Raw genomic sequence first — 22,418 nt, forward strand, 5'->3', positions numbered from 1 at the left:
AATTTACCTTCACTTTTATTCGTGGTAAGCGCCATGTTCTATCGTGAAAAAGAAAAAAAAGAAGCAGTACACTTACATTACCATAATGCGAAGGCACTCCATCTGCCTAATTAATGCATTCCGTGCACTTGGCGTCATTTCATTCCGGCTGTGTCAACACTGTTCTTGCAACTAACAACTTAAGTAGGACTGCTTCAAAAAACCGGAAACACGCGTCGGTGGTATAGTGGTTAGCATAGCTGCCTGCCAAGCAGTTGACCCGGGTTTGATTCCCGGCCGACGCAAATATTTTGTGCACATGCCCACACGTCAGCTCCCCGTATCTATACACGTTATCAGTTGGCACGTGTGAAATTTACCTTTAATTTTATTCGTGGTAAGCGCGAAGTTGTATCGTGAAAAAGAAAAAAAAAACGCAGTACACATAGATTACCATAATGCGAAGGCACTCCATCTGGCTAATTATTGCATTCCGTGCACTTGGCGTCATTTCATTCCGGCTGTGTCGACACTGTTCTTGCAATTAACAACTTAAGTAGGACTGCTTCAAAAAATCGGAAACACGCGTCGGTAGTATAGGGATTCCACTTCCGGCCACCACAGCGTGCGGACGCGGAATGTCGGCTCCCGCAAGGGCGGTGTTTGCGGCCCAAAAGGGCCGCGGTATCAGGTTTATGGATGCTGCTACACAGGAGTACCAGATTATTTTGCCGCAATTCCCGAAAGGTACGACCGTCTCTAATACCGTCTTTTTGCACGGGGATGTCAAGGCGAGGCCCTATCGCGTAGAACATTTTCGAGACGCGCTAGACCGTCTGCAGTTGATGCCGGAAGTGTTGGCTTTAGGAGCCTATCAAATGAATCACGTATGGGCTATTACCTTCAAAGATGAAAAAGGAAAGCAGAAGTTGCTGACTACGGAAGCGTTAACTGTGAAGGGTGAGCGATGTTTGGTGATTGACCCACGCAACCAAGACGTACGCATGAAGCTTTACTGGCTGCTGCACACCACACCAGATGAGGACGTGCGAGCGGCGCTGGCACCCTTCGGAACAGTGACCGAGATGTCAAAGGAAAAGTGGCGTGTAGCCGGATGCAGTGACAAAGGGTCGCACACAAGACTCGTGTCTTTATGCTTGAAACCTGGCCTTACCACAGAAGATCTTCCGCATCAGCTACGTGTCGGCGAGGACCACGCACTCGTGTTGGTGCCTGGCAGAGCACCGCTCTGCCTCCGGTGTCACGGCACCGGTCATATACGGCGCGAGTGCCGCGTTCCACGTTGCGGGATCTGTCGTCGCTTCGGCCACGAAGATACCCAGTGCGTGCGAAGTTACGCGAATGTGACAGGGTTTGGCAAGAGCGACGTGATAAACGAACACCTAATGGATCAAGCTGACGCAGAGGACACAGCTGGGGCGGGTGAGGTCCAGCCTAACTCTGACGAGGCGCCAGCCGCTACGAGCCATGACAAAGAGCAGCCGGAGGAAGCCAGCAAACAAGACAAGATGGCACAGAAGCAGGCGACAGAAAGCAGCGAAGAAGGCGAAGCTGTGCTCGGAACCGCCGAGAAGACCATGGACGAGAGCTCTGGAATCGTCGGCGGCAGCGCAGAGGCGGTGAATAGCGGCCATTCAACCGCTGTCTCAAAAAGACCACGAGATGAAAGCGTTGGAAAGGCTGGAAAAGGAGAAGACCGGAGTGCAGCTGAAGGACCGCCTGCCAAGACTACCACCTCTCGGCGGCTTTCGCTGAAACCCAAACCGAACGTGCCTCCGGACAAGAGGACAGCGCCAGCAGTGCCCCTCCCATAGGGGGCCCGCTGGTTTGTAGTAAGGAACGAATGAACTGAGGGTGGACGTGTACGTTGCAGTTTCCATGATGTGTGCCGACAAGGAAGACGCGAGGGCTTCGACCAGTGTGGCGGAGCCATTTAACGATGTCGTCCAGTCCAGGGCTGTAAGTCCGTTACCAGTAAACTTGCATCAGACGCCAAGTAGTCCGTCTGTCCCTCAGCTTTCTAAACATGGCTTAAAAATAGGGACACTCAATGTGCGTGGCCTGTCGACGAGAAAGCGGCAAGCTCACCCGCCGTGGTTGCTCAGTGGCTATGGTGTTGGGCTGCTGAGCACGAGGTCGCGGGATCGAATCCCGGCCACGGCGGCCGCATTTCGTTGGGGGCGAAATGCGAAAGCACCCGTGTACTTAGATTTAGGTGCACGTTAAAGATCCCCAGGTGGTCGACATTTCCGGAGTCCTCCACTACGGCGTGCCTCATAATCAGAAAGTGGTTTTGGCACGTTAAACCCCATAATTTTTAAAGCGGCAAGCTCAGCTTAAAAGGCTATTAATTGACCATGACATTGATATTCTTGCAGTTCAGGAGACAAAAATTGAAGGTGAGGAACAGACGGATAGAATGGTTGAAATGTTTAAATCAAATTACAGTGTTTGTGTTAGTCATGCTAATGGGAAGTCTGGAGGATGCGTTATTTTTCTGCGTAACACTGTCGGTATTATTGAAGAAACTGTAGTAGCGCTCGATAATGGCCGATTAGTTATGTGTGACCTATCTTGCAATGAAGTAGACTGGAGAATTATCTGTATTTACGCCCCGAACAAAGGAAATGAGCGAAAAGTGTTTTTTGAATATATGGCCACCTTCATAAATTGTGATAGGAGAATTCTTTTATTAGGTGATTTTAATTGTGTATATTTGCCCGAGGATACATCTAAAGATGTGTTCATGAACGACAAGAGTGCAGAAATGCTCCGATCCACCGTTCAAGAGTATGACCTTGTTGATGTGGGTGATGTACTACGTGAACACCAAGTAATGTTCACTCATTTTCAAGGGCGGAGTCACGCAAGGCTCGACAGGGCGTATGTGTCCGTGGAACTGGTACCGACTTGTAATCAATACACGGTTAAACATGTCAGCTTTAGTGACCACAGTTTAGTGATGTTCACAATTGGATCAAAAGTGAAGGAGTACCGATTTAATTGGCAGCTGTGGAAGCTCAATGACAAGTTGCTACAGGACGAAAGATTCGTGGACGAAGTAACGGAAAAAATTAAAGAATTGCGTGCGAGAGAGCCTAAAAAATGGTTCTATGCGTGGGATCAATTTAAAAGCGAGGTGAAAAGTTTGGCAATTCAAAGGGCGTGTGTTTTAAGCCGTCAGGCTAAACAGCAAGAAATAGAACTAAACAGTACGCTGAAGTATCTTGTAGATGTTGAAAGCGCAGTCCCTGGGCATTTTACGACTGAAATCAAAGAAACAAAAGAGCAGCTGGAAGCCATTCAGACTGAAAGATACGAGGCAGCGGTCATCAGATCACGCGCCGAGCGCATCTGGTTAGATGAAGCCCCGACGAAACGAGCACTCGGAGACGAAAAGAGATATGCGACAAAGAAACAAATCAAAGAAATTTGCTATCGCGGCGTTCTTTCACGTGATCAAGAAACCATCCGAAGCGCATTCGAAGAAAGGTATTCTGACTTGTTTAACAGTAAAGTAGAAATAACTGAGGAGTTCAAGACACATCTTTTGCCACTCGTGCCAGTACTGCAGGACGAAGTAAAGACGGAACTCGAGAAACCTATAATTATTGAAGAGTTAGAACGAGCAATCGATGAGCTTAGTAAGACAAAGGCTCCGGGGCCCGATGGCCTAGGGCCTAGCTTTTACAAGTTTTTCAAGCGTCAAATGGCGGAAATACTCTACAACATCATAACTGAAGCGTACGAAGTTAAACGCCTGCCTCCATCTTTCAGTTCCAGCCATATTGTCCTGATACCAAAGACTGATGAGCCTGCCAAGTTGCAGTCGGTCGAAGCATATCGACCAATTAGTCTCACGAACGTTGATTATAAGGTGTACATGAAGGTCCTGGCCAAAAGGCTCCAGTCAGTTATTACTTCTGTGGTTGGCCCACATCAGACATGTGGTGTTAAGGGGAGAACGATATTAACCAACATCCACACAGCGAGAAGCGTTCTCGAGTGCTGTGACGTAACCCGCGGACACGTGGCCATGGTACAGTTAGACCTAGAGAAAGCCTTCGATAAGGTTGCCCACAGCATATTGTTTGCTCTGCTCGAACACATCAACATTGGAAAAGTTATTCAAGAAGGGATGCGAATGGCATACGCGGACTGCAGTGCAAGGCTCATAATTAATAACAAGCTGAGTGCTAGTATACCGGTTCGGTCGAGTGTACGTCAGGGATGCCCGGCCTCGCCCTTGCTTTTCGCCATTTTTCTAGAGCCATTCTGTTTAAAGGTGTTGCACAACGAGAAGATCAATGGATTCCGACTGCATATGCACGAAGTTAAAATCCTGTCATATGCTGATGACATAGCAATTTTTTGTGGCGACCAAGACAGCATTGTTGAGGCAGTCAAAGATGCGAAAATGTTTTGTAGTCTTACTGGTAGTGCCATAAGCTGGCAGAAAAGCATCGGTTTTTGGCACGGAGAATGGGAAAGTACGCCTGCTTATGTGGAAAATATCAAATTCATCCAGAATCCCTCTCGATATCTAGGAGTCCCATTGGAACACTATCGTGATGCAAAAATGCATTGGGTAGGTGAAATAGAACGAGTCAAAGCACAGACGGTGAAGTGGGGTGGTCACAACCTGTCTATGTTCGGACGTGCAACAGTGTGTAATTTGTTTCTGGTAGCAAAGCTGTTCTACCTACTGCAAGTTTTATGTATGTCCAGAGTATGCGTGCAGAAATTGCACCGAATTTTTGCTGTTTATATATGGGGATCGTCATGGGAGCGCACAACTCGTTTAAACTTGTTCCATCCCATGCGCAAAGGAGGCTTGGGCCTATCTCATTTATTCCTAAAGCAGGTAGTTTCAAGATTTTGCTTTTTACGAGACCAAAGAGATGGTTTTTTGCGATCCGTAATTCAATGGCGATTGTGTGATGCGTTGCCCGATTACATTGTGACGTCACATGCTGGACCTAAGGAAGCGATCAAAGGCTTCTGGTCAGAGGTGGTGAATGCTTATCGCCTCCTCAGTGCACATTTTTCCGCAGATTACTTGCATACTGCAAAACGAAAACGATTGTATAAAGACTTATTAGATATTATGTGCCCAGTGCCTGTGTACCGAGCTCTGTATAACTTAGGACGCGAGAAGGACGTATTGAACCGGGTGAAAAAGATGCCTGTGAAGGCGACCACTAAATCATTTTTCTTTTGTCTGCACACTGGTACGCTCCCTGTCAAGCCGTGGCTCCAAGAGAAAGGATTCTTCCTTCCTTGGGGCGTTAACTGCAACATTTGCCAAAAGCCTGAAACAATAGAGCACATATTCCTAGACTGCTGGGATTCAGTATTTCTGTGGGACATTCTCCAGCGAACAATTAAGAAGGATTTGCCGTTGACCACTTTTGGTATTAAGTTCTTGCCGGTGACTGACATAGAGGGCGTACCATGTGATATGGTGATGCTCCTCTGTATGCACAGCGTGTGGAAGACTAGTATGGCTGCAAGAAATGAGGAGCTGAATCTAAGACCAGCCAGGGACTATTTCATTGACGATATTATTTATGTGCGCGAAGTCTTAAAAACCCAAACAGAGCCACCACACTGGCTACCTATCCTTGATCAGCTAGTGATGATCAAGCATTTTTAACTAAGCTCCACATTTGAATGCGCAGCGGTTCCTCTTTTTGACATCACTGCATATGTTGAATTCAGAGATTGAATTCGTGTTTTGTATATCCTATATGTACAGTTCTCAAAACAGGAAATAAAGAAAAAAAAAGCGTCGGTAGTATAGTGGTTAGCATAGCTGCCTTCCAAGCAGTTGACCCGGGTTCGATTCCCGGCCGACGCAAACATTTTGTGCACATGCCCACACGTCAGCTCCCCGTATCTATACACGTTATCAGTGGGCACGTGTGAAATTTACCTTTACTTTTATTCGTGATAAGCGCGAAGTTCTCTCGTGAAAAAGAAAAAAAAGGAATGCACTCCTATATTTCCATAATGCGAAGGCACTCCATCTGGCTAATCAATGCATTCCGGGCTTTTGGCGTCATTTCTTTCCGGTTGTGTCGACACTGTTGTTGCAATTAACAGCTTAAGTAGGACTGCATCAAAAAACCGGAAACACGCGTCGGTGCTATAGTGGTTAGCATAGCTGCCTTCCAAGCAGTTGACCTGGGTTCGATTCCCGGCCGACGCAAACATTTTGTGCACATGCCCACACGTCAGCTGCCCGTATCTATACACGCTATCAGTTGGCACGTGTGAAATTTACCTTTACTTTTATTCGTGGTAAGCGCCAAGTTCTATCGTGAAAAAGAAAAAAAAGAAGCAGTACACTTAGATTACCATAATGCGAAGGCACTCCATCTGGCTAATTAATGCATTCCGTGCACTTGGCGTCATTTCATTCCGGCTGTGTCAACACTGTTCTTGCAATTAACAACTTAAGTAGGAATGCTTCAAAAAACCTGAAACACGCGTCAGTGATATAGTGGTTAGCATAGCTGCCTTCCAAGCAGTTGACACGGGTTTGATTCCCGGCCGACGCAAATATTTTGTGCACATGCCCACACGTCAGCTCCCCGTATCTATACACGTTATCAGTGGGCACGTGTGAAATTTACCTTTACTTTTATTCGTGATAAGCGCGAAGTTCTCTCGTGAAAAAGAAAAAAAAAGGAATGCACTCCTAGAGTTCCATAATGCGAAGGCACTCCATCTGTCTAATCAATGCATTCCGTGCTCTTGGCGTCATTTCTTTCCGTCTGTGTCGACACTGTTGTTGCAATTAACAGCTTAAGTAGGACTGCTTCAAAAAACCGGAAACACGCGTCGGTGGTATAGTACATTCTGCTTCCGGCTCCCGAGCTAAACGGATCGTAGGATCATGGGCTCCAATGGAGCGGCATATGCGGCTGTTAGCCGCGGCAACAGGCTTTCGACGGAGGAAGATAAGGATTTCCAGATTATTTTGCCTCGGCTACCTACAGGACGCATTGTTTTAAATACAGTTTTTTTGCACGGCGACGCTCGTGTTCGCCCGTTCCGTGTGGAAGATTTCCGGGACGCGCTTCAAGCTGTTGGTATGCTCTCTGGCGTCGTCGCCCTTGGAGCATACCAAATCAACCATGTATGGGCGGTGACTATGAAGACAGCCGAGGCTGCCGAAAAGCTGGCTGCCCTGAAGGAGCTACAGGTGAAGGGGCGTCGCTGCCTGGTCATCGACCCCAAGGAACAACAGGTGAAGCTTCGTATCCACTGGCTTCTGCATGGGGTGGACGACGAAGACGTCAAGACCGCGCTGGCCTCCTTCGGCAAAGTGACGGAAGTGACCCGGGAGCGCTGGCGAGTGGATGGCGTTTCCGACAAGGGCTCGACGACCCGAGCAGTGCTGCTGCAGCTGAGAGCCGGAATGAAAGTTGACGACCTGCCCCACCAGATCCGCGTCGCCGGCGAGCTTGCGCTGGTGGTAGCCCCAGGTCGCCCCATGCAGTGCCTACGCTGCCGGGGCTGTGGCCACGTTCGACGAGAATGCAAGGTTCCCCGTTGTTCCCGGTGCAGGCTTTTTGGACACAACGACGCGGACTGTGTACGCTCTTACGCAGTAGCCGCGGGCTCGGCGCAGAGCGAGCCGTCGGCATCAGAACATATGATGGACGTGACCGAGGCGGAGGAAGCGGCCAAGGGTGCTGGAAACAGCAACGTGGCGGCAGAAACGAGCGCGACGACCAAGCAGGCCGAAGCAGGAAGGAATAATATCCCTCCCCCTAAGGAACCAGCAGCTACAGTCGAGAGCGTGCAGACGGCCCCGCAAGAAAATGAGAGCCACCAGCGAGCTACGGATGCAACGCAGGCAGAGGCGGACGACAACGCGACCCATGCTAGCGCCCGCGTCGAATCCGTCTCGGCACCGGTCAAGAGATCCCTGCAGCACGAGGAGAAAGTCGACGGAAAGGCCGGCGGTGACTCCGAGCCACCACCCGCTAAGACGCTACCCGGAAGGCGCTCCACCATCAAGCCTAAGCCGAACTTGGAGGCTGACCGCAGGCTCACCCCGAAGCCGACCAAAGACGAACTCGGACGACGGCCACCGGATGGCCACGGAGGCGTCTAGCGGTCAGCTAGACGTTAAGGTGAGCACCATGCTCCGGGCCTTCTCCCCTCCCGTTTAAATCAGTAATGGCTACCAACCCGTCGCTTAGCCTCGGCACGCTAAACGTTCGAGGTCTGGCCGCCAAAAAGAAACAGAGTCAGGTTTACAGACTACTAGTGGACCACGACCTCGACGTTTTAGCCGTGCAAGAAACCAAGGTAGACGGCGAGGAGGAGACCGGGAGCATGGTGCAAAGGTTCACGTACAACTACTATACGGTAGTGAGCCACGCCTTAGGGACTTCGGCGGGATGTGTGTTGTTCGTGAGGAAGCTTCCAGGACTGGTTATTGACGGTTACTTCTCGTGCACTTCCGGTCGACTTGTCGTTTGTGATTTCAGTTATTGCGATGTCAAATGGCGCGTGTTGTGCATTTATGCACCTAATACAGTGCAAGAGAGGGCAACTTTCTTTTTGAACCTAAAGCATCACTTCTCTGTGCAAAAAACAATAGCCTGTGTAGGGGATTTCAACTGCGTATTGAATGCTGAGGATAGGTCTACGCGACGCGTAGTTTATGACAAAAGCAGCGATATCCTCGCACAAATTATACATGAGTTCGAATTAGAAGATGTCGCTGAGTGTTTTCGGGCTGACCGAGACGTGATGTACACTCACTTTCAGGGCACAAGTCACGCACGATTAGACCGGATCTATCTATCATACGATTTGGTAGAAAAATGCCAGTGCTATGCAGTTACGGCCATATCATTCTCGGATCACTGCCTGGTAAAATGCAGGGTAGGCAGCAAGAAAGAACGAAACAAATTCGTTTGGGAACTGTGGAAAATGAATTCTGAGCTGCTACGAGATGAAACTTTTAATGAAAAGGTAGTGGCTGCTCTGAATTCTTTTGCAACGGATAGTTCTATAAAGTTTGGCGAGGAATGGGAGTTGTTGAAGCAAACCATCAAAATGAAAGCAATTGAAAGAAGTAGCGTACTGCGTTATGAAGAAAAGGCCAGTGAAAAGGATTTAAAAACATTGCTGGCAAAATTGGCGACGCTGGAATGCAAGCAACCGGGCGCTTATCAAGACGATATGCGCGCTGTTAAGAAAAAGCTCGAAGTGTTCGACGAAGAACGCTATCGAGGCGCACTCGTGCGTGCTAGAGCAGAAAGACTAACATGCGGGGAAACGCCAACGAAAAGAGCGATGGGACTAGAAAAAAAACATTCCAGACGTAAGCAGATTGAGGCCATTGAATATGAAGGGGTGGTATTAACCGATAACAATAACATAGGGCATGCGTTCCTTGAGCATTACAAAAAACTTTTTGCATTCAGGCCTGTCAACATGCACGATTTCAATAATTTATTTTTGCAACGAATGCCACAGCTGTCGTCTGAAGTTAAAGAAACCTTAGAACGACCATTAACAGAACATGAAGTGATGAAGGCCATCGAAGACCTGAATCCTGGCAAGTCGCCAGGTCCAGACGGTCTTTGTGCCGCCTGGTACAAATCTTTTAAAGGCCACCTAGCTCATATCTTAACCGCCGTTTACAACGAAGCATACGAACTGAAAATACTTCCACCATCCTTTGGCCAGTCCCATACCGTACTAATACCGAAAACAGAAGACACCGAAAAGCTCAAGCAACTTTCATCATACAGACCCATTGCGCTTACTAATTGCGACTACAAAATATTGATGAAGGTGTTGGCACGGCGTATGCAGTCAGTCATTAAGGATGTAGTCGGCCCACACCAGACGTGTGGAATTCGCGGAAGAACCATCTTTACTAACATTCATAAGTTGAAGTGTGTGCTGGAGTGTTGTGATGCCATGTGTGAGGCAGTTGCGATCCTCCAGCTAGACTTGGAGAAAGCATTTGACTGTGTTTCTCACGAGATATTGCTCACCATCCTTCAACATGTTAATTTTGGCCACATAATCACTGAGGGGGTGACCATGGCGTACCGGAGTTGCTATACGAGACTTATAATTAATCAAATGCTGGGGGCCCCCATTAACGTGAAGCGCTCCGTTCGCCAGGGTTGTCCACTCAGCCCACTCCTGTTTTGTGTTTACATAGAAACGCTATGTCAGGCCATCATTGAAAATGAATACATTAAGGGATTTTGCCTCCAAGCAGCAGAGGTGAAGTTATTGGCATATGCTGACGATGTGGCTGTATGTTGTAAAGATACGCAAAGTGTATTGAACGCAGTGAGTATCGTCAGACAGTTTGGTAATGCCACTAATAGCTTCGTGAACTGGCAGAAATGTTTGGGGTTTTGGCACGGGGAATGGGCGTCCACACCAGACCACTTTTCCAACGTAACCTGGGTCACGACGCCAGTTAAGTACCTTGGCGCACCCCTTGATGCCTACAAGGACAGTAGCGAATACTGGAAGGAGCGAACAAAAGAAGTAAAAGAAAAAGCCGACCGATGGAACGCCGTTCACTTGTCCATGTTCGCGCGAGCTACAGCGTGCAACACGTTTCTCGTGACAAAGATCTGGTACGTGATGCAGGTCCTACAGTGCTCTCGGATTAATGTGCAGAAAGTGCACCGCGTGTTCGCTGTATTCGTGTGGGCATCGAGCTGGGAGCGATGCAGCCGAGATAATCTCTTCCGACGCGTGAAGGATGGTGGTCTGGGGTTGGCGCACCTTTTCTTGCGTCAACTGGTGAATAGATTCTTCTTCTTTCGAGATACAAACGACCCATTTCTGCGCACGGTGATCCAAATGAGGCTTTCAAGATCACTTCCCGAGTTTGTAGTAGGTACTGAAATAATGCCAGGATCTGTCCGTGGGTTCTTTCGGGAAATAGTTGATAGTGTTTCTTTTTTGCGTGTTCGTTTTTCAAGTGAATATTTGTGGAATGCAAAACGGAAAAAGTTATACCGTGATTTGTGTGATAGTGTATTGCTTGTACCCATGTACAGAGCCGTGTACAATGGAGGCCCAGGCCTAGACGTCTTGAAAAGGGTGAAGATGATGCCAGTTCAACCAGCCACGAAATCTTTCTTCTTTAAATTACATACCGGTACCTTATCTGTTAAAATTTTCCTGGAACAACGTGGGTTCTACATGCCGTGGGGAACCCACTGCCTCATTTGTAAAAAACCGGAAAGCATAGATCATGTCTTCATCCACTGTTGGGAGGGGGTTTTCTTCTGGGACGTGTTGCAAAGGACTTTGAAAAAGGAGTTACCGATAGATCCACACGGAATCAGGTTTCTGGCAGTTAATGATGACGAAGGATTCCCGTACGACCTTATCATGCTAACAGGCCTCCACTGTTTATGGCGCGCAAGAATGGCGGGCTACCATTGTGACCCGGATGCCCGACCGGCGCGTTTATACTTTCGAGAATGTATGCAAAAATATGTAGAAGTGCAGAAGTTGCAACAGCCTGTTCCTGAGTGGCTGCCGAGGGTTGAACCCCTGACAGCGCTCAAGGAATTTTAATACGACAATGTCATGCCACAGTAGCGGACGGCAACGAATGTGTATATTACTGTTTCTTGTTCCGTTTTTGTATTCATTATTTCCTTTTTGTCTTTTTCTTTCGTTTCTGTGTATATCATTTAAGGAATGTGTGTTGTGGTGACATGTCGAGGATTGGCAATAAAGAAAAAAAAAAAAAAAGCGTCGGTGGTATAGTGGTTAGCATAGCTGCCTTCCAAGCAGTTGACCTGGGTTCGATTCCCGGCCGACGCAAACATTTTGTGCACATGCCCACACGTCAGCTGCCCGTATCTATACACGTTATCAGTTGGCACGTGTGAAATTTACCTTTACTTTTATTCGTGGTAAGCGCCAAGCTCTATCGTGAAAAGGAAAAAAAAACGCGTATACACTTAGATTACCATAATGCGAAGGCACTCCATCTGGCTAATTATTGCATTCCGTGTACTTGGCGTCATTTCATTCCGGCTGTGCCGACACTGTTCTTGCAATTAACAACTTAGGTAGGACTGCTTCAAAAAACCGGAAACACGCGTCGGTGGTATAGCGGTTAGCATAGCTGCCTTCCAAGCAGTTGACCCGGGTTCGATTCCCGGCCGACGCACATATTTTGTGCACATGCCCACACGTCAGCTCCCCGTATCTATACACGTTATCAGTTGGCATGTGTGAAATTTACCTTCACTTTTATTCGTGGTAAGCGCCAAGTTCTATCGTGAAAAAGAAAAACAGATGCAGTACATTTAGATTACCATAATGCGAAGGCACTCCTTCTGGCTAATTAATGCATTGCGCGCACTTGGCGTCATTTCATTCCGGCTGTGTCGACACTGTTGTTGCAATTAACAGCTTAAGTAGGAATGCTGCAAAAAACCGGAAGCACGCGTCGGTGGTATAGTGGTTAACATAGCTGCCTTCCAAGCAGTTGACCCGGGTTTGATTCTCGGCCGACGCAAACATTTTGTGCACATGCCCACACGTCAGCTCCCCGTATCTATACACGTTATCAGTTGGCACGTGTGAAATTTACCTTCACTTTTATTCGTGGTAAGCGCGAAGTTCTCTCATGAAAAAGAAAAAAAAAGCAATGCACTCCTAGATTTCCATAATGCGAAGGCACTCCTTCTGGCTAATTAATGCATTGCGCGCACTTGGCGTCATTTCATTCCGGCTGTGTCGACACTGTTGTTGCAATTAACAGCTTAAGTGGGACTGCTGCAAAAAACCGGAAGCACGCGTCGGTGGTATAGTGGTTAACATAGCTGCCTTCCAACAGTTGACCCGGGTTTGATTCTCGGCCGACGCACATATTTTGTGCACATGCCCACACGTCAGCTCCCCGTATCTATACACGTTATCAGTTGGCATGTGTGAAATTTTCCTTTAATTTTATTCGTGGTAAGCGCGAAGTTCTATCGTGACAAAGAAAAAAAAACGCAGTACACTTAGATTACCATAATGCGAAGGCACTCCATCTGGCTAATTAATGCGTTCCGTGCACTTGGCGTCATTTCATTCCGGCTGTGTCGACACTGTTCTTGCAATTAACAACTTAAGTAGGAATGCTTCAAAAAACCTGAAACACGCGTCAGTGGTATAGTGGTTGGCATAGCTGCCTTCCAAGCAGTTGACCCGGGTTTGATTCCCGGCCGACGCAAATATTTTGTGCACATGCCCACACGTCAGCTGCCCGTATCTATACACGTTATCAGTTGGCACGTGTGAAATTTACCTTTACTTTTATTCGTGGTAAGCGCCAAGTTCTATCGTGAAAAAGAAAAAAAAGAAGCAGTACACTTAGATTACCATAATGCGAAGGCACTCCATCTGGCTAATTAATGCATTCCGTGCACTTGGCGTCATTTCATTCCGGCTGTGTCGACACTGTTCTTGCAATTAACAACTTAAGTAGGACTGCTTCAAAAAACCGGAAACACGCGTCGGTGGTATAGTGGTTAGCATAGCTGCCTGCCAAGCAGTTGACCCGGGTTTGATTCCCGGCCGACGCAAATATTTTGTGCACATGCCCACACGTCAGCTCCCTGTATCTATACACGTTATCAGTTGGCACGTGTGAAATTTACCTTTAATTTTATTCGTGGTAAGCGCGAAGTTGTATCGTGAAATAGAAAAAAAAACGCAGTACACATAGATTACCATAATGCGAAGGCACTCCATCTGGCTAATTATTGCATTCCGTGCACTTGGCGTCATTTAATTCCGGCTGTGTCGACACTGTTCTTGCAATTAACAACTTAAGTAGGACTGCTTCAAAAAATCGGAAACACGCGTCGGTAGTATAGTGGTTAGCATAGCTGCCTTCCAAGCAGTTGACCCGGGTTCGATTCCCGGTCGACGCAAACATTTTGTGCACATGCCCACACGTCAGCTCCCCGTATCTATACACGTTATCAGTGGGCACGTGTGAAATTTACCTTTACTTTTATTCGTGATAAGCGCGAAGTTGTATCGTGAAATAGAAAAAAAAACGCAGTACACATAGATTACCATAATGCGAAGGCACTCCATCTGGCTAATTATTGCATTCCGTGCACTTGGCGTCATTTAATTCCGGCTGTGTCGACACTGTTGTTGCAATTAACAGCTTAAGTAGGACTGCTTCAAAAAACCGGAAACACGCGTCGGTGGTATAGTGGTTAGCATAGCTGCCTTCCAAGCAGTTGACCTGGGTTCGATTCCCGGCCGACGCAAACATTTTGTGCACATGCCCACACGTCAGCTGCCCGTATCTATACACGCTATCAGTTCGCACGTGTGAAATTTACCTTTACTTTTATTCGTGGTAAGCGCCAAGTTCTATCGTGAAAAAGAAAAAAAAGAAGCAGTACACTTAGATTACCATAATGCGAAGGCACTCCATCTGGCTAATTAATGCATTCCGTGCACTTGGCGTCATTTCATTCCGGCTGTGTCGACACCGTTCTTGCAATTAACAACTTAAGTAGGACTACTTCAAAAAGCCGGAAACACGCGTCGGTGGTATAGTGGTTAGCATAGCTGCCTTCCAAGCAGTTGAACCGGTTTCGATTCCCGGCCGACGCAACCATTTTGTGCACATGCCCACACGTCAGCTCCCCGTATCTATACACGTTATCAGTTGGCACGTGTGAAATTTACCTTTACTTTTATTCGTGGTAAGCGCGATGTTCTCTCATGAAAAAGAAAAAAAAAGCAATGCACTCCTACATTTCCATAATGCGAAGGCACTCCTTCTGGCTTATTAATGCATTGCGTGCACTTGGCGTCATTTCATTCCGGCTGTGTCGACACTGTTGTTGCAATTAACAGCTGAAGTAGGACTGCTTCAAAAAAGCGGAAACACGCGTCGGTGGTATAGTGGTTAGCATAGCTGCCTTCCAAGCAGTTGACCCGGGTTTGATTCTCGGCCGACGCACATATTTTGTGCAGATGCCCACACGTCAGCTGCCCGTATCTATACACGTTATCAGTTGGCACGTGTGAAATTTACCTTTACTTTTATTCGTGGTAAGCGCCAAGCTCTATCGTGAAAAAGAAAAAAAAAACGCGTATACACTTAGATTACCATAATGCCAAGGCACTCCATCTGGCTAATTATTGCATTCCGTGCACTTGGCGTCATTTCATTCCGGCTGTGTCGACACTGTTCTTGCAATTAACAACTTAAGTAGGACTGCTTCAAAAAACCGGAAACACGCGTCGGTGGTATAGTGGTTAGCATAGCTGCCTTCCAAGCAGTTGACCCGGGTTTGATTCCCGGCCGACGCACATATTTATGCACATGCCCACACGTCAGCTCCCCGTATCTATACACGTTATCAGTTGGCATGTGTGAAATTTACCTTTAATTTTATTCGTGGTAAGCGCCAAGTTCTATCGTGAAAAAGAAAAACAGATGCAGTACATTTAGATTACCATAATGCGAAGGCACTCCATCTGGCTAATTAATGCATTCTGTGCACTTGGTGTCATTTCATTCCGGCTGTGTCGACACTGTTCTTGCAATTAACAACTTAAGTAGGAATGCTTCAAAAAACCTGAAACACGCGTCAGTGGTATAGTGGTTGGCATAGCTGCCTTCCAAGCAGTTGACCCGGGTTTGATTCCCGGCCGACGCAAATATTTTGTGCACATGCCCACACGTCAGCTGCCCGTATCTATACACGTTATCAGTTGGCACGTGTGAAATTTACCTTTACTTTTATTCGTGGTAAGCGCCAAGTTCTATCGTGAAAAAGAAAAAAAAAGAAGCAGTACACTTAGATTACCATAATGCGAAGGCACTCCATCTGGCTAATTAATGCATTCCGTGCACTTGGCGTCATTTCATTCCGGCTGTGTCGACACTGTTCTTGCAATTAACAACTTAAGTAGGACTGCTTCAAAAAATCGGAAACACGCGTCGGTAGTATAGTGGTTAGCATAGCTGCCTTCCAAGCAGTTGACCCGGGTTCGATTCCCGGCCGACGCAAACATTTTGTGCACATGCCCACACGTCAGCTCCCCGTATCTATACACGTTATCAGTGGGCACGTGTGAAATTTACCTTTACTTTTATTCGTGATAAGCGCGAAGTTCTCTCGTGAAAAAGAAAAAAAAGGAATGCACTCCTAGATCTCCATAATGCGAAGGCACTCCATCTGGCTAATCAATGCATTCCGGGCTCTTGGCGTCATTTCTTTCCGGCTGTGTCGACACTGTTGTTGCAAATAACAGCTTAAGTAGGACTGCTTCAAAAAAACCGGAAACACGCGTCGGTGGTATAGTGGTTAGCATAGCTGCCTTCCAAGCAGTTGACCTGGGTTCGATTCCCGGCCGACGCAAACATTTTGTGCACATGCCCACACGTCAGCTGCCCGTATCTATACACGCTATCAGTTGGCACGTGTGAAATTTACCTTTACTTTTATTCGTGGTAAGCGCCAAGTTCTATCGTGAAAAAGAAAAAAAAGAAGCAGTACACTTAGATTACCATAATGCGAAGGCACTCCATCTGGCTAATTAATGCATTCCGTTCACTTGGCGTCATTTCATTCCGGCTGTGTCGACACTGTTCTTGCAATTAACAACTTAAGTAGGACTGCTTCAAAAAATCGGAAACACGCGTCGGTGGTATAGTGGTTAGCATAGCTGCCTTCCAAGCAGTTGAACCGGTTTCGATTCCCGGCCGACGCAACCATTTTGTGCACATGCCCACACGTCAGCTCCCCGTATCTATACACGTTATCAGTTGGCACGTGTGAAATTTACCTTTACTTTTATTCGTGGTAAGCGCGATGTTCTCTCATGAAAAAGAAAAAAAAAGCAATGCACTCCTACATTTCCATAATGCGAAGGCACTCCTTCTGGCTTATTAATGCATTGCGTGCACTTGGCGTCATTTCATTCCGGCTGTGTCGACACTGTTGTTGCAATTAACAGCTGAAGTAGGACTGCTTCAAAAAAGCGGAAACACGCGTCGGTGGTATAGTGGTTAGCATAGCTGCCTTCCAAGCAGTTGACCCGGGTTTGATTCTCGGCCGACGCACATATTTTGTGCACATGCCCACACGTCAGCTCCCCGTATCTATACACGTTATCAGTTGGCATGTGTGAAATTTACCTTTAATTTTATTCGTGGTAAGCGCGAAGTTCTATCGTGAAAAATAAAAAAAAACGCAGTACACTTAGATTACCATAATGCGAAGGCACTCCATCTGGCTAATTAATGCATTCCGTGTACTTGGCGTCATTTCATTCCGGCTGTGCCGACACTGTTCTTGCAATTAACAACTTAGGTAGGACTGCTTCAAAAAACCGGAAACACGCGTCGGTGGTATAGCAGTTAGCATAGCTGCCTTCCAAGCAGTTGACCCGGGTTCGATTCCCGGTCGACGCAACCATTTTGTGCACATGCCCACACGTCAGCTCCCCGTATCTATACACGTTATCAGTTGGCACGTGTGAAATTTACCTTTACTTTTATTCGTGGTAAGCGTGATGTTCTCTCATGAAAAAGAAAAAAAAAAGCAATGCACTCCTACATTTCCATAATGCGAAGGCACTCCTTCTGGCTTATTAATGCATTGCGCGCACTTGGCGTCATTTCATTCCGGCTGTGTCGACACTGTTGTTGCAATTAACAGCTTAAGTAGGACTGCTTCAAAAAAGCGGAAACACGCGTCGGTGGTATAGTGGTTAGCATAGCTGCCTTCCAAGCAGTTGACCCGGGTTTGATTCTCGGCCGACGCACATATTTTGTGCACATGCCCACACGTCAGCTCCCCGTATCTATACACGTTATCAGTTGGCATGTGTGAAATTTACCTTTAATTTTATTCGTGGTAAGCGCGAAGTTCTATCGTGAAAAATATAAAAAAAACGCAGTACGCTTAGATTACCATAATGCGAAGGCACTCCATCTGGCTAATTAATGCATTCCGTGTACTTGGCGTCATTTCATTCCGGCTGTGCCGACACTGTTCTTGCAATTAACAACTTAGGTAGGACTGCTTCAAAAAACCGGAAACACGCGTCGGTGGTATAGCGGTTAGCATAGCTGCCTTCCAAGCAGTTGACCCGGGTTCGATTCCCGGCCGACGCAACCATTTTGTGCACATGCCCACACGTCAGCTCCCCGTATCTATACACGTTATCAGTTGGCACGTGTGAAATTTACCTTCACTTTTATTCGTGGTAAGCGCCAAGTTCTATCGTGAAAAAGAAAAACAGATGCAGTACATTTAGATTACCATAATGCGAAGGCACTCCTGGCTAATTAATGCATTGCGCGCACTTGGCGTCATTTCATTCCGGCTGTGTCGACACTGTTGTTGCAATTAACAGCTTAAGTAGGAATGCTGCAAAAAACCGGAAGCACGCGTCGGTGGTATAGTGGTTAACATAGCTGCCTTCCAAGCAGTTGACCCGGGTTTGATTCTCGGCCGACGCAAACATTTTGTGCACATGCCCACACGTCAGCTCCCCGTATCTATACACGTTATTAGTGGGCACGTGTGAAATTTACCTTTACTTTTATTCGTGATAAGCGCGAAGTTCTCTCGTGAAAAAGAAAAAAAAAAAGGAATGCACTCCTAGATTTCCATAATCCGAAGGCACTCCATCTGGCTAATCAATGCATTCCGTGCTCTTGGCGTCATTTCTTTCCGGCTGTGTCGACACTGTTGTTGCAATTAACAGCTTAAGTAGGACTGCTTCAAAAAACCGGAAACACGCGTCGGTGGTATAGTGGTTAGCATAGCTGCCTTCCAAGCAGTTGACCTGGGTTCGATTCCCGGCCGACGCAAAAATTTTGTGCACATGCCCACACGTCAGCTGCCCGTATCTATACACGTTATCAGTTGGCACGTGTGAAATTTACCTTTACTTTTATTCGTGGTAAGCGCCAAGCTCTATCGTGAAAAAGAAAAAAAAACGCGTATACACTTAGATTACCATAATGCGAAGGCACTCCATCTGGCTAATTATTGCATTCCGTGCACTTGGCGTCATTTCATTCCGGCTGTGTCGACACTGTTCTTGCAATTAACAACTTAAGTAGGACTGCTTCAAAAAACCGGAAACACGCGTCGGTGGTATAGCGGTTAGCATAGCTGCCTTCCAAGCAGTTGACCTGGGTTCGATTCCCGGCCGACGCAAACATTCTGTGCACATGCCCACACGTCAGCTGCCCGTATCTATACACGTTATCAGTTGGCACGTGTGAAATTTACCTTCACTTTTATTCGTGGTAAGCGCCATGTTCTATCGTGAAAAAGAAAAAAAAGAAGCAGTACACTTACATTACCATAATGCGAAGGCACTCCATCTGCCTAATTAATGCATTCCGTGCACTTGGCGTCATTTCATTCCGGCTGTGTCAACACTGTTCTTGCAACTAACAACTTAAGTAGGACTGCTTCAAAAAACCGGAAACACGCGTCGGTGGTATAGTGGTTAGCATAGCTGCCTGCCAAGCAGTTGACCCGGGTTTGATTCCCGGCCGACGCAAATATTTTGTGCACATGCCCACACGTCAGCTCCCCGTATCTATACACGTTATCAGTTGGCACGTGTGAAATTTACCTTTAATTTTATTCGTGGTAAGCGCGAAGTTGTATCGTGAAAAAGAAAAAAAAAACGCAGTACACATAGATTACCATAATGCGAAGGCACTCCATCTGGCTAATTATTGCATTCCGTGCACTTGGCGTCATTTCATTCCGGCTGTGTCGACACTGTTCTTGCAATTAACAACTTAAGTAGGACTGCTTCAAAAAATCGGAAACACGCGTCGGTAGTATAGGGATTCCACTTCCGGCCACCACAGCGTGCGGACGCGGAATGTCGGCTCCCGCAAGGGCGGTGTTTGCGGCCCAAAAGGGCCGCGGTATCAGGTTTATGGATGCTGCTACACAGGAGTACCAGATTATTTTGCCGCAATTCCCGAAAGGTACGACCGTCTCTAATACCGTCTTTTTGCACGGGGATGTCAAGGCGAGGCCCTATCGCGTAGAACATTTTCGAGACGCGCTAGACCGTCTGCAGTTGATGCCGGAAGTGTTGGCTTTAGGAGCCTATCAAATGAATCACGTATGGGCTATTACCTTCAAAGATGAAAAAGGAAAGCAGAAGTTGCTGACTACGGAAGCGTTAACTGTGAAGGGTGAGCGATGTTTGGTGATTGACCCACGCAACCAAGACGTACGCATGAAGCTTTACTGGCTGCTGCACACCACACCAGATGAGGACGTGCGAGCGGCGCTGGCACCCTTCGGAACAGTGACCGAGATGTCAAAGGAAAAGTGGCGTGTAGCCGGATGCAGTGACAAAGGGTCGCACACAAGACTCGTGTCTTTATGCTTGAAACCTGGCCTTACCACAGAAGATCTTCCGCATCAGCTACGTGTCGGCGAGGACCACGCACTCGTGTTGGTGCCTGGCAGAGCACCGCTCTGCCTCCGGTGTCACGGCACCGGTCATATACGGCGCGAGTGCCGCGTTCCACGTTGCGGGATCTGTCGTCGCTTCGGCCACGAAGATACCCAGTGCGTGCGAAGTTACGCGAATGTGACAGGGTTTGGCAAGAGCGACGTGATAAACGAACACCTAATGGATCAAGCTGACGCAGAGGACACAGCTGGGGCGGGTGAGGTCCAGCCTAACTCTGACGAGGCGCCAGCCGCTACGAGCCATGACAAAGAGCAGCCGGAGGAAGCCAGCAAACAAGACAAGATGGCACAGAAGCAGGCGACAGAAAGCAGCGAAGAAGGCGAAGCTGTGCTCGGAACCGCCGAGAAGACCATGGACGAGAGCTCTGGAATCGTCGGCGGCAGCGCAGAGGCGGTGAATAGCGGCCATTCAACCGCTGTCTCAAAAAGACCACGAGATGAAAGCGTTGGAAAGGCTGGAAAAGGAGAAGACCGGAGTGCAGCTGAAGGACCGCCTGCCAAGACTACCACCTCTCGGCGGCTTTCGCTGAAACCCAAACCGAACGTGCCTCCGGACAAGAGGACAGCGCCAGCAGTGCCCCTCCCATAGGGGGCCCGCTGGTTTGTAGTAAGGAACGAATGAACTGAGGGTGGACGTGTACGTTGCAGTTTCCATGATGTGTGCCGACAAGGAAGACGCGAGGGCTTCGACCAGTGTGGCGGAGCCATTTAACGATGTCGTCCAGTCCAGGGCTGTAAGTCCGTTACCAGTAAACTTGCATCAGACGCCAAGTAGTCCGTCTGTCCCTCAGCTTTCTAAACATGGCTTAAAAATAGGGACACTCAATGTGCGTGGCCTGTCGACGAGAAAGCGGCAAGCTCACCCGCCGTGGTTGCTCAGTGGCTATGGTGTTGGGCTGCTGAGCACGAGGTCGCGGGATCGAATCCCGGCCACGGCGGCCGCATTTCGTTGGGGGCGAAATGCGAAAGCACCCGTGTACTTAGATTTAGGTGCACGTTAAAGATCCCCAGGTGGTCGACATTTCCGGAGTCCTCCACTACGGCGTGCCTCATAATCAGAAAGTGGTTTTGGCACGTTAAACCCCATAATTTTTAAAGCGGCAAGCTCAGCTTAAAAGGCTATTAATTGACCATGACATTGATATTCTTGCAGTTCAGGAGACAAAAATTGAAGGTGAGGAACAGACGGATAGAATGGTTGAAATGTTTAAATCAAATTACAGTGTTTGTGTTAGTCATGCTAATGGGAAGTCTGGAGGATGCGTTATTTTTCTGCGTAACACTGTCGGTATTATTGAAGAAACTGTAGTAGCGCTCGATAATGGCCGATTAGTTATGTGTGACCTATCTTGCAATGAAGTAGACTGGAGAATTATCTGTATTTACGCCCCGAACAAAGGAAATGAGCGAAAAGTGTTTTTTGAATATATGGCCACCTTCATAAATTGTGATAGGAGAATTCTTTTATTAGGTGATTTTAATTGTGTATATTTGCCCGAGGATACATCTAAAGATGTGTTCATGAACGACAAGAGTGCAGAAATGCTCCGATCCACCGTTCAAGAGTATGACCTTGTTGATGTGGGTGATGTACTACGTGAACACCAAGTAATGTTCACTCATTTTCAAGGGCGGAGTCACGCAAGGCTCGACAGGGCGTATGTGTCCGTGGAACTGGTACCGACTTGTAATCAATACACGGTTAAACATGTCAGCTTTAGTGACCACAGTTTAGTGATGTTCACAATTGGATCAAAAGTGAAGGAGTACCGATTTAATTGGCAGCTGTGGAAGCTCAATGACAAGTTGCTACAGGACGAAAGATTCGTGGACGAAGTAACGGAAAAAATTAAAGAATTGCGTGCGAGAGAGCCTAAAAAATGGTTCTATGCGTGGGAT

The 22,418-nt window shown here is 47.5% G+C and overlaps 23 non-coding genes across 23 annotated transcripts; all 23 read left to right on the top strand.

Annotated features, from left to right (window-relative positions):
- Window positions 1-212: 212 nt before the first annotated feature.
- On the top strand, window positions 213-284 carry TRNAG-GCC (transfer RNA glycine (anticodon GCC)). Its single transcript has one exon. It is a non-coding gene; the product is annotated as a tRNA-Gly (tRNA).
- A 5,504-nt stretch (window positions 285-5,788) lies between these two features.
- TRNAG-UCC (transfer RNA glycine (anticodon UCC)) lies at window positions 5,789-5,860 on the top strand. The gene has a single exon. It is a non-coding gene; the product is annotated as a tRNA-Gly (tRNA).
- A 279-nt stretch (window positions 5,861-6,139) lies between these two features.
- Window positions 6,140-6,211, top strand: TRNAG-UCC (transfer RNA glycine (anticodon UCC)). The gene has a single exon. It is a non-coding gene; the product is annotated as a tRNA-Gly (tRNA).
- A 5,558-nt stretch (window positions 6,212-11,769) lies between these two features.
- Window positions 11,770-11,841, top strand: TRNAG-UCC (transfer RNA glycine (anticodon UCC)). The gene has a single exon. It is a non-coding gene; the product is annotated as a tRNA-Gly (tRNA).
- Window positions 11,842-12,121: 280 nt separating this feature from the next.
- Window positions 12,122-12,193, top strand: TRNAG-UCC (transfer RNA glycine (anticodon UCC)). Its single transcript has one exon. It is a non-coding gene; the product is annotated as a tRNA-Gly (tRNA).
- A 279-nt stretch (window positions 12,194-12,472) lies between these two features.
- TRNAG-UCC (transfer RNA glycine (anticodon UCC)) lies at window positions 12,473-12,544 on the top strand. Its single transcript has one exon. It is a non-coding gene; the product is annotated as a tRNA-Gly (tRNA).
- A 982-nt stretch (window positions 12,545-13,526) lies between these two features.
- TRNAG-GCC (transfer RNA glycine (anticodon GCC)) lies at window positions 13,527-13,598 on the top strand. Its single transcript has one exon. It is a non-coding gene; the product is annotated as a tRNA-Gly (tRNA).
- A 279-nt stretch (window positions 13,599-13,877) lies between these two features.
- TRNAG-UCC (transfer RNA glycine (anticodon UCC)) lies at window positions 13,878-13,949 on the top strand. The gene has a single exon. It is a non-coding gene; the product is annotated as a tRNA-Gly (tRNA).
- Window positions 13,950-14,228: 279 nt separating this feature from the next.
- TRNAG-UCC (transfer RNA glycine (anticodon UCC)) lies at window positions 14,229-14,300 on the top strand. Its single transcript has one exon. It is a non-coding gene; the product is annotated as a tRNA-Gly (tRNA).
- A 280-nt stretch (window positions 14,301-14,580) lies between these two features.
- On the top strand, window positions 14,581-14,652 carry TRNAG-UCC (transfer RNA glycine (anticodon UCC)). The gene has a single exon. It is a non-coding gene; the product is annotated as a tRNA-Gly (tRNA).
- Window positions 14,653-14,932: 280 nt separating this feature from the next.
- On the top strand, window positions 14,933-15,004 carry TRNAG-UCC (transfer RNA glycine (anticodon UCC)). The gene has a single exon. It is a non-coding gene; the product is annotated as a tRNA-Gly (tRNA).
- Window positions 15,005-15,285: 281 nt separating this feature from the next.
- TRNAG-UCC (transfer RNA glycine (anticodon UCC)) lies at window positions 15,286-15,357 on the top strand. The gene has a single exon. It is a non-coding gene; the product is annotated as a tRNA-Gly (tRNA).
- Window positions 15,358-15,988: 631 nt separating this feature from the next.
- Window positions 15,989-16,060, top strand: TRNAG-UCC (transfer RNA glycine (anticodon UCC)). The gene has a single exon. It is a non-coding gene; the product is annotated as a tRNA-Gly (tRNA).
- A 280-nt stretch (window positions 16,061-16,340) lies between these two features.
- TRNAG-UCC (transfer RNA glycine (anticodon UCC)) lies at window positions 16,341-16,412 on the top strand. Its single transcript has one exon. It is a non-coding gene; the product is annotated as a tRNA-Gly (tRNA).
- Window positions 16,413-16,692: 280 nt separating this feature from the next.
- Window positions 16,693-16,764, top strand: TRNAG-UCC (transfer RNA glycine (anticodon UCC)). Its single transcript has one exon. It is a non-coding gene; the product is annotated as a tRNA-Gly (tRNA).
- A 280-nt stretch (window positions 16,765-17,044) lies between these two features.
- Window positions 17,045-17,116, top strand: TRNAG-UCC (transfer RNA glycine (anticodon UCC)). Its single transcript has one exon. It is a non-coding gene; the product is annotated as a tRNA-Gly (tRNA).
- A 279-nt stretch (window positions 17,117-17,395) lies between these two features.
- TRNAG-UCC (transfer RNA glycine (anticodon UCC)) lies at window positions 17,396-17,467 on the top strand. Its single transcript has one exon. It is a non-coding gene; the product is annotated as a tRNA-Gly (tRNA).
- Window positions 17,468-17,748: 281 nt separating this feature from the next.
- TRNAG-UCC (transfer RNA glycine (anticodon UCC)) lies at window positions 17,749-17,820 on the top strand. Its single transcript has one exon. It is a non-coding gene; the product is annotated as a tRNA-Gly (tRNA).
- A 280-nt stretch (window positions 17,821-18,100) lies between these two features.
- TRNAG-UCC (transfer RNA glycine (anticodon UCC)) lies at window positions 18,101-18,172 on the top strand. The gene has a single exon. It is a non-coding gene; the product is annotated as a tRNA-Gly (tRNA).
- A 276-nt stretch (window positions 18,173-18,448) lies between these two features.
- TRNAG-UCC (transfer RNA glycine (anticodon UCC)) lies at window positions 18,449-18,520 on the top strand. The gene has a single exon. It is a non-coding gene; the product is annotated as a tRNA-Gly (tRNA).
- Window positions 18,521-18,802: 282 nt separating this feature from the next.
- Window positions 18,803-18,874, top strand: TRNAG-UCC (transfer RNA glycine (anticodon UCC)). Its single transcript has one exon. It is a non-coding gene; the product is annotated as a tRNA-Gly (tRNA).
- A 280-nt stretch (window positions 18,875-19,154) lies between these two features.
- TRNAG-UCC (transfer RNA glycine (anticodon UCC)) lies at window positions 19,155-19,226 on the top strand. Its single transcript has one exon. It is a non-coding gene; the product is annotated as a tRNA-Gly (tRNA).
- A 280-nt stretch (window positions 19,227-19,506) lies between these two features.
- TRNAG-GCC (transfer RNA glycine (anticodon GCC)) lies at window positions 19,507-19,578 on the top strand. The gene has a single exon. It is a non-coding gene; the product is annotated as a tRNA-Gly (tRNA).
- Window positions 19,579-22,418: the final 2,840 nt, after the last annotated feature.

The sequence above is a fragment of the Dermacentor andersoni genome, chromosome 10, assembly GCF_023375885.2.
Source record: "Dermacentor andersoni chromosome 10, qqDerAnde1_hic_scaffold, whole genome shotgun sequence".
Taxonomy (NCBI): Eukaryota; Metazoa; Arthropoda; class Arachnida; order Ixodida; family Ixodidae; genus Dermacentor; species Dermacentor andersoni.